The sequence below is a fragment of the Colobus angolensis genome, unplaced genomic scaffold (genome assembly GCF_000951035.1).
Source record: "Colobus angolensis palliatus isolate OR3802 unplaced genomic scaffold, Cang.pa_1.0 Scaffold244, whole genome shotgun sequence".
NCBI classification, from domain to species: Eukaryota; Metazoa; Chordata; class Mammalia; order Primates; family Cercopithecidae; genus Colobus; species Colobus angolensis.
This window is the reverse complement of record NW_012115644.1, coordinates 1,754,922-1,767,065: the sequence shown is the minus strand read 5'-3', so window position 1 is coordinate 1,767,065 and position 12,144 is coordinate 1,754,922.

Sequence of the window (12,144 nt, the reverse complement as noted above, 5' to 3'; positions counted from 1 at the left end):
TATTTGTAATCTAATTTTCAGTCTGGTTTTAGTGATTACTTAAATCATGTTTGTTGACACAGAATTACAGTGAAAAGTACTTGAGTGAGTGAGTAATGAGAATCACCATAGCCTGTTTAACTCCTCATTTAGGGTAAGAATTTCAAATGTTCTTTTAGCTTTGGAGCCTTTTCTTCAAGTGAAATCTAATTTAGGTCCAATGTATACACAGATGACAGTGGAGGTGTTCTGATGAAATCAGTGAAGCCCATCCACTGCCAAACATCATTTCTCCATGCCCTGCCCCCATTCCAGCCTTTGGGACACTCTGGAGGAATGCCTAGGTCTGGTAACCATACTTTAAAAACCACTGCTCTATAACCTTTCAAGTCATTTACAAGGATAAATTTCCTACCCAGTTATTTCCCCAACAGATTTTCATTTTGGTAGAAAGTTGAATGTGCATATCATTTTTCTGCCTTCTTTCGGAAAGAATGATTAATTATCCCTCAAGAGATAATAGCTTTCTCATGGTTTATCAGTACCAACTGATCTCAAGAAATGAATTCCTAATGATTGAATGCCTTATTATACACCATTCTGTTTCTACTCAATGAAGGATATTGAGAGAGAGTGGAAAAACTATAGTAATATAATATCAAAGTGTACTTAATTGAATTAATAATAAAAATCAGGGTACTATTTATTAAGCACGTGGAATATATGCCAGGTACTCTACCTATATTTTTTACTCATTTGATTCTTCTATCATCTCTATGAGCTGGTCATTATTACTTCCTGAGGTCATTATTACCTCATTATTACCTCTATTTACAAATGATGGGATTGAGTTGCTGGAAGTCCAAGGTAACACGCTAGTAACTGGCAGAGCTGAGATGACATCCTAGTTGTTTCCGGTTTCATGCCTGTACTGTTTCCACAAAGCCTCTTGTCTTTATATATGTGCTGATTTATGTATTCCACCAATGTGCTTCAAATCGGTTTGTATATATTTGTACATACACACACACCTCTTTCAAAACAGTGCTCAGAGTAAAAAAGTTATATTAAAATCAGTTATAGTCTGATAGAATCTCAAATTATAAAAGCAGTCAATCATGTACAATTTTGACTGAAATGATAATTTTTACCTTATTTTGGAGTTTCTCCACAAGATGATATGTATTTTGATAATTTCTATAATAACTTAAGTTGTTAATACAGTATCCTAGGGAAGCAATTAACGCTATAGGTTAGGGCATAGGATAAAGAAAAAAGATGGATAGAAAGTTAAAGAGCTGAACTAGCATTATTAAACAAGTCGGTATTTGGGAAATTGTGTGTGTGTGAGAGTGTGTGTGTGTGTGTGTGTTATGTACACATTAATGCAGTATAATAAATGGTACAAGATTTATCTTTGTTATTGTCGACCTTGCATTGTCCATGCATTATGATGTCTCTCATCTTAGAAAAACACTCCTTTTGATCTCATGTTCCGTTGAAGCTGATACTCCATTTCTCTATTTCCTATTTAGGAAAAACTCTTGGAAAGGATCCCTCCCCTCTGTTGAAAGAACTCCAGTGTGCAAATCTTATGGTTAATTTTCAGTCCCTGTTTTACTAGGTTCTCAGCATCATTAAACACACTATATCACTTCTGTCTGGAAACTCTTTTTTCTCTTGGCTTCCATGGTGCTACACTCTCCTAACCTACTGACTCTCATTATCCTTTGTTGTTTTTCTTCCCTGTTCTGAAAGGTCACCATCCAGTTCTTGCCCAATTCTCCTGTATTGTTTACCTCTCTCCTTCTCCCACTCTCCTCCTGCAACCACACTGACCTTGCTGATTCTTGACCACACCATGCGTCTCCTCCCTTAAATCCTCTGTGTTTGCTTTCCCCTCCATCTGACACACTTTTCCCTCACACATCTGCAAGTCTAACTCCCTCACTTCATTTAGGTCGCTGCTCAAATATTATTACTGTACTGTCTATCCCAGAATCATTCTGAAATCCCTTGTTCTGCTTTATTTTTCTTTAAAAATGATCATGCTCTGAAATTATGTAATTATTTATTTACCAATTTTGTCTATCTACCTTGCTAGACTATAAGCTTCTCTAGGGCTTGGACTTGGTCCATCTTGTGCACTGCTGTATCTCTAAAAACCAGAACAATAGTGGCATTTAATAAGTGTTCATAGATCTTTAATAAAGTAATACATTTAAATGAGTTAAGCACCTCCATGTGGAATGACAATGTTTTGTACTAATTTTATACAAACTAGGCTCACTCTTGGTTTTTAATTTTCACTTTGATACTTTTGCTGTGGCTACTTTAGAATTAATATATTAAATTTATTCCAAAAGAAGCCAATAAATTTCAGATGTATGATGTGATTAGCACATGGAAACCTGCTCTTGTCATTAAGAAAGCATAGGTTCATTAATAGGACTATATAATTCACAATGTTTTATAATTTAATTATAATGAAATTTATAAGCTTCATCCTGATTTTATAACTTTGTACCTTGTCTGTTCAGATTTCAATTTCATCCTCTTCCTACGTGTATGTCTTTTAATGTAACAGTCTTACTTTGAAATAAAGGAGATGTACGTTCATACATATTTGAGTCCACAGTGATATGTTTAGGTTAATTATGTGTTTTATGTAAGCATAAGCACATATATACACATTCACCAAGGCACAAAGCCCATGAAGAAATTGAAGCCAGATGATACACAAAGAAATCCCCAAAGGGAAAGCGCCAATCTATCATTCAGAAGAGTTTCCACACTATATAATAGATACACAGACTGGCCTCCACAGTAGCTCAAGGATAGATTTTGCTGTTCTAAATGATAGCAAGGAAACCACTGACCCACCGAGAGTGTTTTCATTAGGCAATTAACCAGATGGGAAAACATGCTAAATTAGTACTATTAAACAAGGTAATTAAATAGGTAGTTCATTTTATAACATAATGGACAACATATATATTACTTTCTAATAAGATAGCTAAAGTCTATCATCAGAGCTTTTCTTGGAACAAGGTCATAATTTAATTCAATTCCACTGGAAACATCAGTAAGCAATTGTATAAAAAATGCAAAAAGATGTATAAGATAGATATTTCTTCACTATTGTAGAGAGGAAAATCTCAGGTGTGACCATATGTAGGTATTTCTCCAAGTTAGACATGTCTGTCTAAAATAGTGGGTTTCAAACAGTTCTTTAGACTCATTCCCAATGAAGTGGTGGTAGTAACATTTCTGTATTAAAAGATTAGATAGTCATATTATACTTATTACACTGTAATGAGTGATCTTTATAATGTAATATAAAGGTTACATTAAATTTGTTCCAATGTAATAATTACAACAGATGTCTCTGACTATTCCTCCCCCATTCTCTTTTTATTTTCTCTAATCTTGGAAATTTTTTAAGTATATATTACTTTTGTAAATAGAGAAAAGTATGCTTGAGAATCGAGAGAACTGTTAGAAAACAGGTTGAAAATTTTCTGTGTGGGAATCATATTATTGTTCAAATATCCTCCCCAACCTGGTGTGCCATATACATCCAATCAAATCAAGTTTGCATAATTAGGAAACCTCTAGACGCAGTGGTATCCGTGATTGAGTTTTATAGATGTTCAAATGTAAAACAGATGAAGTGGCTTCTTTACACAGACAGTTCTGTTTATTCATGGATATAAAGGAGTATGCCCATTGTAAATTTAACAGTTTCTAAAATATAAGTGAATTCTCAGAGACTGAACAGGCACTCTGCTAAGAATGATGTATGGCCTTCTCTGAGACAAGTAAGTGTGGTAAACATATAACTGCTGGTCACATATAGTTTGTCTGCCAGATGATGCCTAACCTCACTCCATTCCTCATCCTCAACCCATCCCTGACCCCACTTCATTCCAGACCCCCACTTAATCCTCACTTGCTACCCAGGGGGAGGGGATCTACAACTGGGTGAGGTTCAATATTGTGAAAAGGTTTTAGAATGGGAAGACTATGTCTGTTTCACACATTACTTGTTAATAGAAACAGCTGAAAGTTTAACAGTTTGTTTTTTGGGCTGTGTTTAAAAATTCCCTGTATGAAATAACTGCATCAGTGCACAGCTGTGTCAAAATATCCTTGTCAGGAAAGTCATGTATGCACGTTTTCCCCTTAAATTATTTGGGACAAATAACATTTTCCTATGTATTTCTTGTCTCCCCAGCTATACAGTAATGTACACTTTGTAGCATGTGCCGGGTAAATAAATTTATAAAGTGTAATGATAAAAATCTGATGCCCACTTGATACACTACTGTTCAAATGAAATCACAGTATCACTTTTTGGGACTCCACCTCGGGTATCTCAGGCCATAGTCTATGTTTCTGAGCTTTATGGCTTTAGTATTTAGAATTTAATATGCAAATCTGAAAATAATCAGTTATACCTTAAGAGAGAAACCCTTTGATGAGTTTAGGAGATTAGAGAACAATTGCATGCACCGGAGCAAAAAAAGATCAAGTTTTATTTGGGCTGTAAACATAAATTCAATAACCAATAACCACCCTTTCTCCACTATTTGCATTGATTCCTCTTTATATCTCTATTGCTTTTTAAAAAATGTTTTACATTAGAAAGTAGAAATAAGTGCACTGTATTTTCTAGTCTTTCCTAGAGGGGTACCCTCACACGATTTTAAGTTGAAGTGAATGAAAGGAGTGGAGTGGAGTTAGTTGTTATGTACTACATTTTAAAAAGATCAATTTGGGCCATGACTTTGATGTTTATGACAAAATTTAGAAGTTTATGCCTAATGCTATTTTCAGGATGTATGCACAGCGACATGAACATGTATAAACTGTATGACCTTAGGTGAGTCACTTGACCTTTCTGAGGGTCTGCTATGGTTTAAATGTGTCACCTCCAAAATTCAGGTGTTGCCAATGTGGTAGTGTTAAGCATTAAGGCCCTTAAGAGGTGATTAAGCCATGAGGGCTGCTCCCTCACTGATGGAATTAAGGCTTTTATAAAAGGCACTTCAAGCAGCCTTTGAAGAAGCACCTAGCTTGCCCTCTATCTTCTGTTGTGTAAGGGCACACCATTTCTCCCTTCTTTTCTGGAAGACTCAGCATTAAGACACCGTCTTACAAAGTGGAAAGCAGCTTTCACTAGACAACTGAACCTGCCAGCACCTTGATCTTGGACTTTTCAGCCTCCAGAACTGTCACAGGTAAGTTTCTGTTCTTTATAAGCTACCCAGTCTCAGACTTTATTATAGCAGCACAAGCAGACTGAGACAGGGTTCACGTCCTCATCTTCAAAATGAAAATCGGAATGTTTGCCAACCAGAGCCACAGCAAGTTTGAAACTTGGTATGTAAGGCCCTCGGTCCAGGGTACATATTTAACCCTGCATAGCACCTAACTTAACCTGGAGGGTCTCCGAGACCCTGTGTCTCTCTATTCACCGCCTTGAGTTGAGAGTCTTTTTGTGTCTTTTTCCATAGCTCTCAAACTTTAACTCTGGTTTGCCCTGGAATGATATGATTGCCATTAGGAGAGTGTTCTTGGGAAGATTTAAAGAGAGGCCTAAACTTAGCTCTTCTTCCCCAGCTGATGTAGAACCCTTGGAAGCAGCCAACTGCAGCCAGTCCCACTCAGCTCTGGGACAGCTCAGACCCTCACTTAGGCCCTTGCTTCTCCAGGGAGTTCCCCAAACCCCCTAGAACAGGCTTGACTTGAGGCCTGGCTGAGACCTAGACTGAGTCACCATGACAACCTTCTAGACATCCTCAAGCTTATCCAGACTCCACTTGTGAGTGTGCTGAGAGGGAGTGTATAGTTACACATTTAAAAATAAAAGCCCAAAATGCAGTTTAGGTAACACGCAGTGTGAATAAGATACAGAGTAAAAACAAAACAATTCAGAATTCTGCCTGTTCTCTTACAGAGGGTCATGTTAGGGAATGGGGTTGGGGCAGAGTAGGGTGGAAAAAGTGGCATTTGGGGTTGATTTGGAGAAAGGCTAGAAGCAAGAAAGACTGAAGTTCTTTATGATTTCTATAACTTTACTATGATCAGTTCTATTTATTGTCCACTAAAATATATCCTGTGAAAAGGAGCTATTTCATATTATGTACAGAAAAGTGGAAAATTTGCTTGTTCATCCCTTATTCTTGGAGATCTTTATAGTACATTTATTTTATTCTACATTATTCTGAATTTTGACCCACCTAACTCAGTGAAGGGCCCTACTGAAAGATTAATAGTTATTCTGTTTGATACATAAAATTGATAAATGCAGTTCAGTTGAGTCAACTTTCTCATATTTGATGGCTTGTATATCAGATAAGCCTGAATCAGTGTTCTCAACTTTGACTGCCCGTTGGGGAGCTTTAAAAAATAAAACAACCCACTGCTGCCTGGGGCTCAACCTCTGAGATTGGAATTTAATTGGCCCGAGATGCAGCCTAAGGAGCAAGAGTTTTAAAGTTCCCAGGTGATTCTAATATTTAGCCAAGGTTTAGAACCACTGGTCTAGATTAAAGATTAAAGTACTTGGCCTAAGCCTATTATTTATACAACCTGGCAAAAGAAAAACAAAATAAAGCTCTCTTCTACTCAATTCAGTGAATACTTGCAGAGAATCCGCTCTCTTCAAGGCCCTTTTCTTTTAACTCTAGCTTTACTCTTTTCTGATTAGGTATCATTGGAAAGAAAAGAATCAGAATCTTACAATTTTATTGGTAAAATTGTGGTTAGAAGTAACGTAATCCAGGTCTACTGTTTTAATGAGAAGTATAAACTAATGAGAATGCAGAAAAGTTAGTGCAAAACCACCTTTGTTAGTAAATATATAAATGGGGGAGGGAGAGAGAGAGGAGAGAAAGACACAAGTAAAGCATGGAAAAATTTCTCAACAGGTCATTAGACAGCATTTTATGCATATTAAGCTCTGAGCCCTTCTAAGTACACAACTGACAAATCTTCTCTCAGTGGGACTTAGAAAAACTTGAATCTAAATAGATGTTCAAAGGAAAACCAATATCATGTCATTTGTCAACTCAGAAGGCATGCGAGGGAGCCCAGAATTAGGTTCTTCTCTCCACTTTTCTCTGTGTTTATGAATTTTCTTTTTCTCAAAACTATATGTCGTTCTATTTAATAATGCATCATTTTTATTTGTTTAAAAGTATTTTGCACAAATCTGTAAAATTAGAAAAGAGGAATGACTACAGATAAAAAGAAAATTAAAATAATTTTAGGATAATAACTTAGACTTCTTCAGTACATTTAAATATCTGCAACAAATGAATGTTTGTTTTGAAAATATGAATTACCAACATTGTTCAGAAAGAGAACAGTTAAGTAGACAATTTATCGTAGAATAAATTGAAACATTTTCAAAAACAACTTCGTTTAGCTCAGGTAGTTTCACAGGTGCATTTTACCATATTTTCAAGGAATTTGTAATTCCAGTTCTATTCAAATTACTAAGTCCAGAGATAGTAGGGATGCTTCTAATTTTTTTTTTTAAAAGCTGTTATAGCAATGCTACCCAGACTATACAAAGATGGTACATAAAAGGAAACTCTAGATGAGTCTCCCTTATGAACATCTATACCAATATGTTAAAGTACTGTGACGGAAGACTTCCAATATTTGATTTTATTGGATTTTTAAATTTTTATTTTCAATTTGTTTTTCTTCTTCATTTTCCCCTTTGCCATAGAGCAGGTACCGAGCGCTATACTACTTTGCCTCTGGAGAAATCTGTGGCAATAAGGAAAGTCAAAGTTGCCTGCAACGCACTTTCTTTCTGGGTCTGGTCTCGGAAAACTGGAGCCCATTGAGGAGATATATTAGGAGATGTGTCTTGGAGGTGGAGGAGAGGGCATCTGAGAGACATGGATGGGAAGGGCTTTCTCATAGACTCTACCGTTAAAGGGATGCTGAGGCTTGGGAGAGGGAAGTGGAGCTCTGTGGGCTCTGTGAGCAGAAGAGGTCTGTGTCTGTTCCCGGCCCTGAGGAGCACCTGTGTAGTATCTGGTCTTGCCATTGTTCTACACCTTAAACATGGTGGAGGAGGAGCAGAACCACTGCCAGGCAAGGCGGGAGCATACAGGACAGTGTGATAAAAGGTACTTAACCACTCTTCCCCTCAAAGACTTAGTCCTCTGTAAATCTTTGAGCCCTTTAAACTACTTAGGGGAGGTGATGGGGTGAACTTGGGATGAGGACAGGGAGTACAAATTAAGTAGATTTAAAGAAAATAAATAAGATATGTATTACTCACCTGAGTGTAACACCATTATATTAGTAATTAAACCCTAATTCACAATACTATAAATCTCAACAAAATGTAATTTATTTCAATAATGAAACAGTTTTCAATTTTTGAAAATTTAGGGATGTAATTCACTATATAAATTAAAGATGAAAAACCATGTATTATAATTTTGAATGACAAATCAGTATATGACAAAAATTAACCCCTATAACTGCTTAACAAATATGTGAGCATATGTAAAATATATATTTTAATTACATATGTTCTATGTAGTATATATCTCATAAATTATTCTTTATTTGCTTTAACTAAATAGAATTCTGAAGTATTTTCCATGCTAATGAGTAGAGAGCTTTTCAGTCTTTTTTATAGCCATAAGATGGATATACCAGAGTTATCTAACCAGCCTCCATGGATGGATATTTTTTAGTATACCCAAACTTTTGCTGTAAAAAATCAGTGCTGTAAAGAGTAATCACAAACATAAATTTTCCCAAACTTTCTTACCCAGTTACCCACCTTGAAAGTTGCAATTTCTACAACAGAGAAATACATCTTTTGACTTGCTATTTTAGGGTTAGAATTTTATTTCATATGAAGAGATGCAAGTGCATTGGTTTAAGCAACTTATACTAGATATATCTCCCTTAGGCCCATGTTTATAAATTCTGCTACTTCTCTTATTACTTCTCTAACTTGACAGAAAGACACACAATCTGCACATTTTACCTTTCTTATAAAAAATTTCCAAACCATGGGAACAATCCATAATTTGAAATTAATCCTCTTGCTGTGGAACTGGGAAACCCTAGATTATTGTACAGCAAACAAGGCCAATTAAGTCAACAAATACCAGGGTACCTTGCTGGCTGATACTTTTCACAATGTACCCACTTACTCACCTTAATGATGTAACTTAGTTCTTCTCCAGATAATTGGTAAAATTTGCCATTTCCAGTTGAAATAAGCAGATGGGAATTTTAGGGTCATCAATTAGAACATATATTTAAAAATGTAATATACAAAATTCTGACATACTATGATTCACAATAGAATACAATAAATGTTCACTGTTTGGCTATTAGGGTTAATGTTAGATGCTCAAACACTCTGTGCCTGAGTGTGGAAATTCCCAATGCCACATGGAGGCAGTAAACTTGGTTTCTTCCCTTATGCAAATCACTTCATATTTTGGAGACTACTAGCTATTAAAGGAGACTTCTAAATGTGTTTTTCTAGGTGTCAAGGGATAAAAAATATCTGGTACAAGCCACTAGAACTTCACGTCTGGGTTAAGTAATATAATTTTCTTATGAGCTTAGGTTACCTGTAATTAATGTTCTGAGGGGAAACAAAGGCCATTACCAGCATCTGATGTTAAATCTTCTAATGAATAATGAGAACTTTACTTCTTTGAATGACTTAATCATTCTCTGACTTTGTTTTCCCAAAGTATTTGTTCATAATTTCTTATTGACTTTTGGTATTATAAAAGTTAATGAGTCCCTGGGTTATCACAAGTATGTAATAGATGACGTTTTAAAACAACTTTTAAAATAGTTTGTCTTAATTCAGACATATATTTGTAAATCAAACAAATGCAAGTATATTTTACTTGTTATATTGCTAATACTGAATAAATTTATTCTGTATAATTCAGAGTAATCCATTTAGAGGTCTGGTAATATACCCTAAATTAAATAGATCCTATTTATATAGTACCCAAGGTTTCTATAGGAGAACACCTTCTGCAAAATGAACATCAGTAGTCAAATAGCCAAATATATTATATGATGAAAATAGTGTGTATAGCATGACTAGAAGCAAAAGTTCTAATACTCCATGGGTTATTTACTCTCTAGAAAGTGATACTGAAGCAAGGTTGAGTTACTCATTTTTGTGTCTTTTCAACAATGGAAATTTAAAAATTCTTTACTGTGTGCTTTTTATATATCTTGGTCATTCTCCTGAGATCTACCTTATGATCAGCAGACTACTTAGCAGTCCAGCTGGTAACCGTATTTCCGAAGGCTATAGAATATAATCTGCTCAGTTCATAATGACAGAACAGATTTAGTAGAATAATTTCCTCTGGATGTTAATAAATAATCTGGCACATTATTTTCCCTACTTCTTTTGTTCCCTATGTCTTTAAATTGTTATTTTCCTGGGTCCCGCTAAAATTTTTTTGGATGTTCAATATTTAGTTGGTGTGTGTGTGTATGCATGTTTGGGAGGAGAAAATGTTATATAAAAATAATCATATAGCTAACAATGAAACTAAAGTTTTCCCCTCTCTGATTAGCACTTCTTTTAAGCAATTTTTTTTCTTCTCAGAGGGGAGGGAACCATTATTCTATACTTCATGTTGAACATGGCCTTGTGTGGCTGCAAATTAGACTGTGGGGAAGTATTAGGATCAAGAAAACATGAGCTGATTTTTACCTTGTATGTACTTAACAACTTTCACATGAGGAAAGATCCTCACATTAGACAAAGTATGATTAAAGGCAAACGTTGACTAGAGAGGATTTAAGCTAATGCCCTCCAGAATGTGGCATAGAGAGTCTTATTTGTTGGGTTTAAGGGTTGCTTTTTCTTAAATTCTTTTTGGTTTAACACACATTTTCCTTTCTCTTTAGTTCTTCAAATAGAGACATATTCAGTAAATCTTGTTCAGTAGAAAAGACACTCATATGTGTGTGGTGGTGTAATGGAAAGAAACCGAATGGGAAGCTTGTTTTTTTGTATCAACATAGAGTATTTTCCACTTGCTTAGATTGGATAAAATAATACACAGCACACAGGAGAAAATGAAATGTTTGTTTAAAGTAAGCTAAGAAACACATTAAGTGATACATGGACATGAACTTGGTCTGGTAGAAATGTGCAGAACAGAAGCTTCAGGGTTGTCACACCTGGAAATCTCCTAGGGGACTGTACACAAGAAGACGTGGAAAAATGACATTATGCTTGCTGACTCAAATCCAACTTTACAACAGCATAGGTTTCAAAGCCCTGCCTTGTCTCCCTTCTTGGCCCAGGCACAGGTAAATTTCTGAAATGTCCTATTAAATTTCATCTTTCATCTTCTGGAGACTGTAAATGGCTTTGCCTGCTTGTCTTAAAAAAAAAAAACGAACTTAAGCCTTTGCGTGGAATGTTTGCAGTAAGGACAAACAAGGAAGATCACGAGAATGATTTCTGTTGTACACAATAGACAACTTTAATAAAGAAAAGGGATTTATTGGCTCACATTATTGAAAAAGCCCAGAGGTAGGACAGGCTGCAGGTGAGGTTTGGCCTGTGCTCCTGCTGTGCTTCTCTGTGATTTACTCTGTCCTCACACCACTCAGCTTTATTGACACATTGGCTTTGTTCTCATACTGTCTTTCTTTGTGGTCACAAGACGGCCTTGGCTTCCAGATTTCACATCCTCATAGTACATTTTTCCAGGGCTAGAGAGAACATCTGTCCAGGCCACATTGTCCCACAACTCCAGGGTATACGATTCACATGGAATATAATGTAAACTGTGGCTCCCAGAGTAGTGACAAATGGCAGCACTAGCATCTGCGTCCCAGAATTCCTAGTAAAAATTATCTTGGTTATTCCCATATGTGGACCAGCATAGACCCCATATCCACTCATGAACCAGTCACTGTGTCATGGGAGCAAAATGCCTTGATTGGTTGAGTTTTGGAAAATGGAAGCCACCCCTGTAGAGAAAGTGTAAGATTCACTGGGACCACATGGATTTCCAAAGGAAAGTGGGGATGATTTTGAAGGGGCCAGTGAAGAGCAGTAGCTGCAGAGGAAACCAAGAATATACTGCTTTAGATGTTTTGGAATAGAATCGGCCG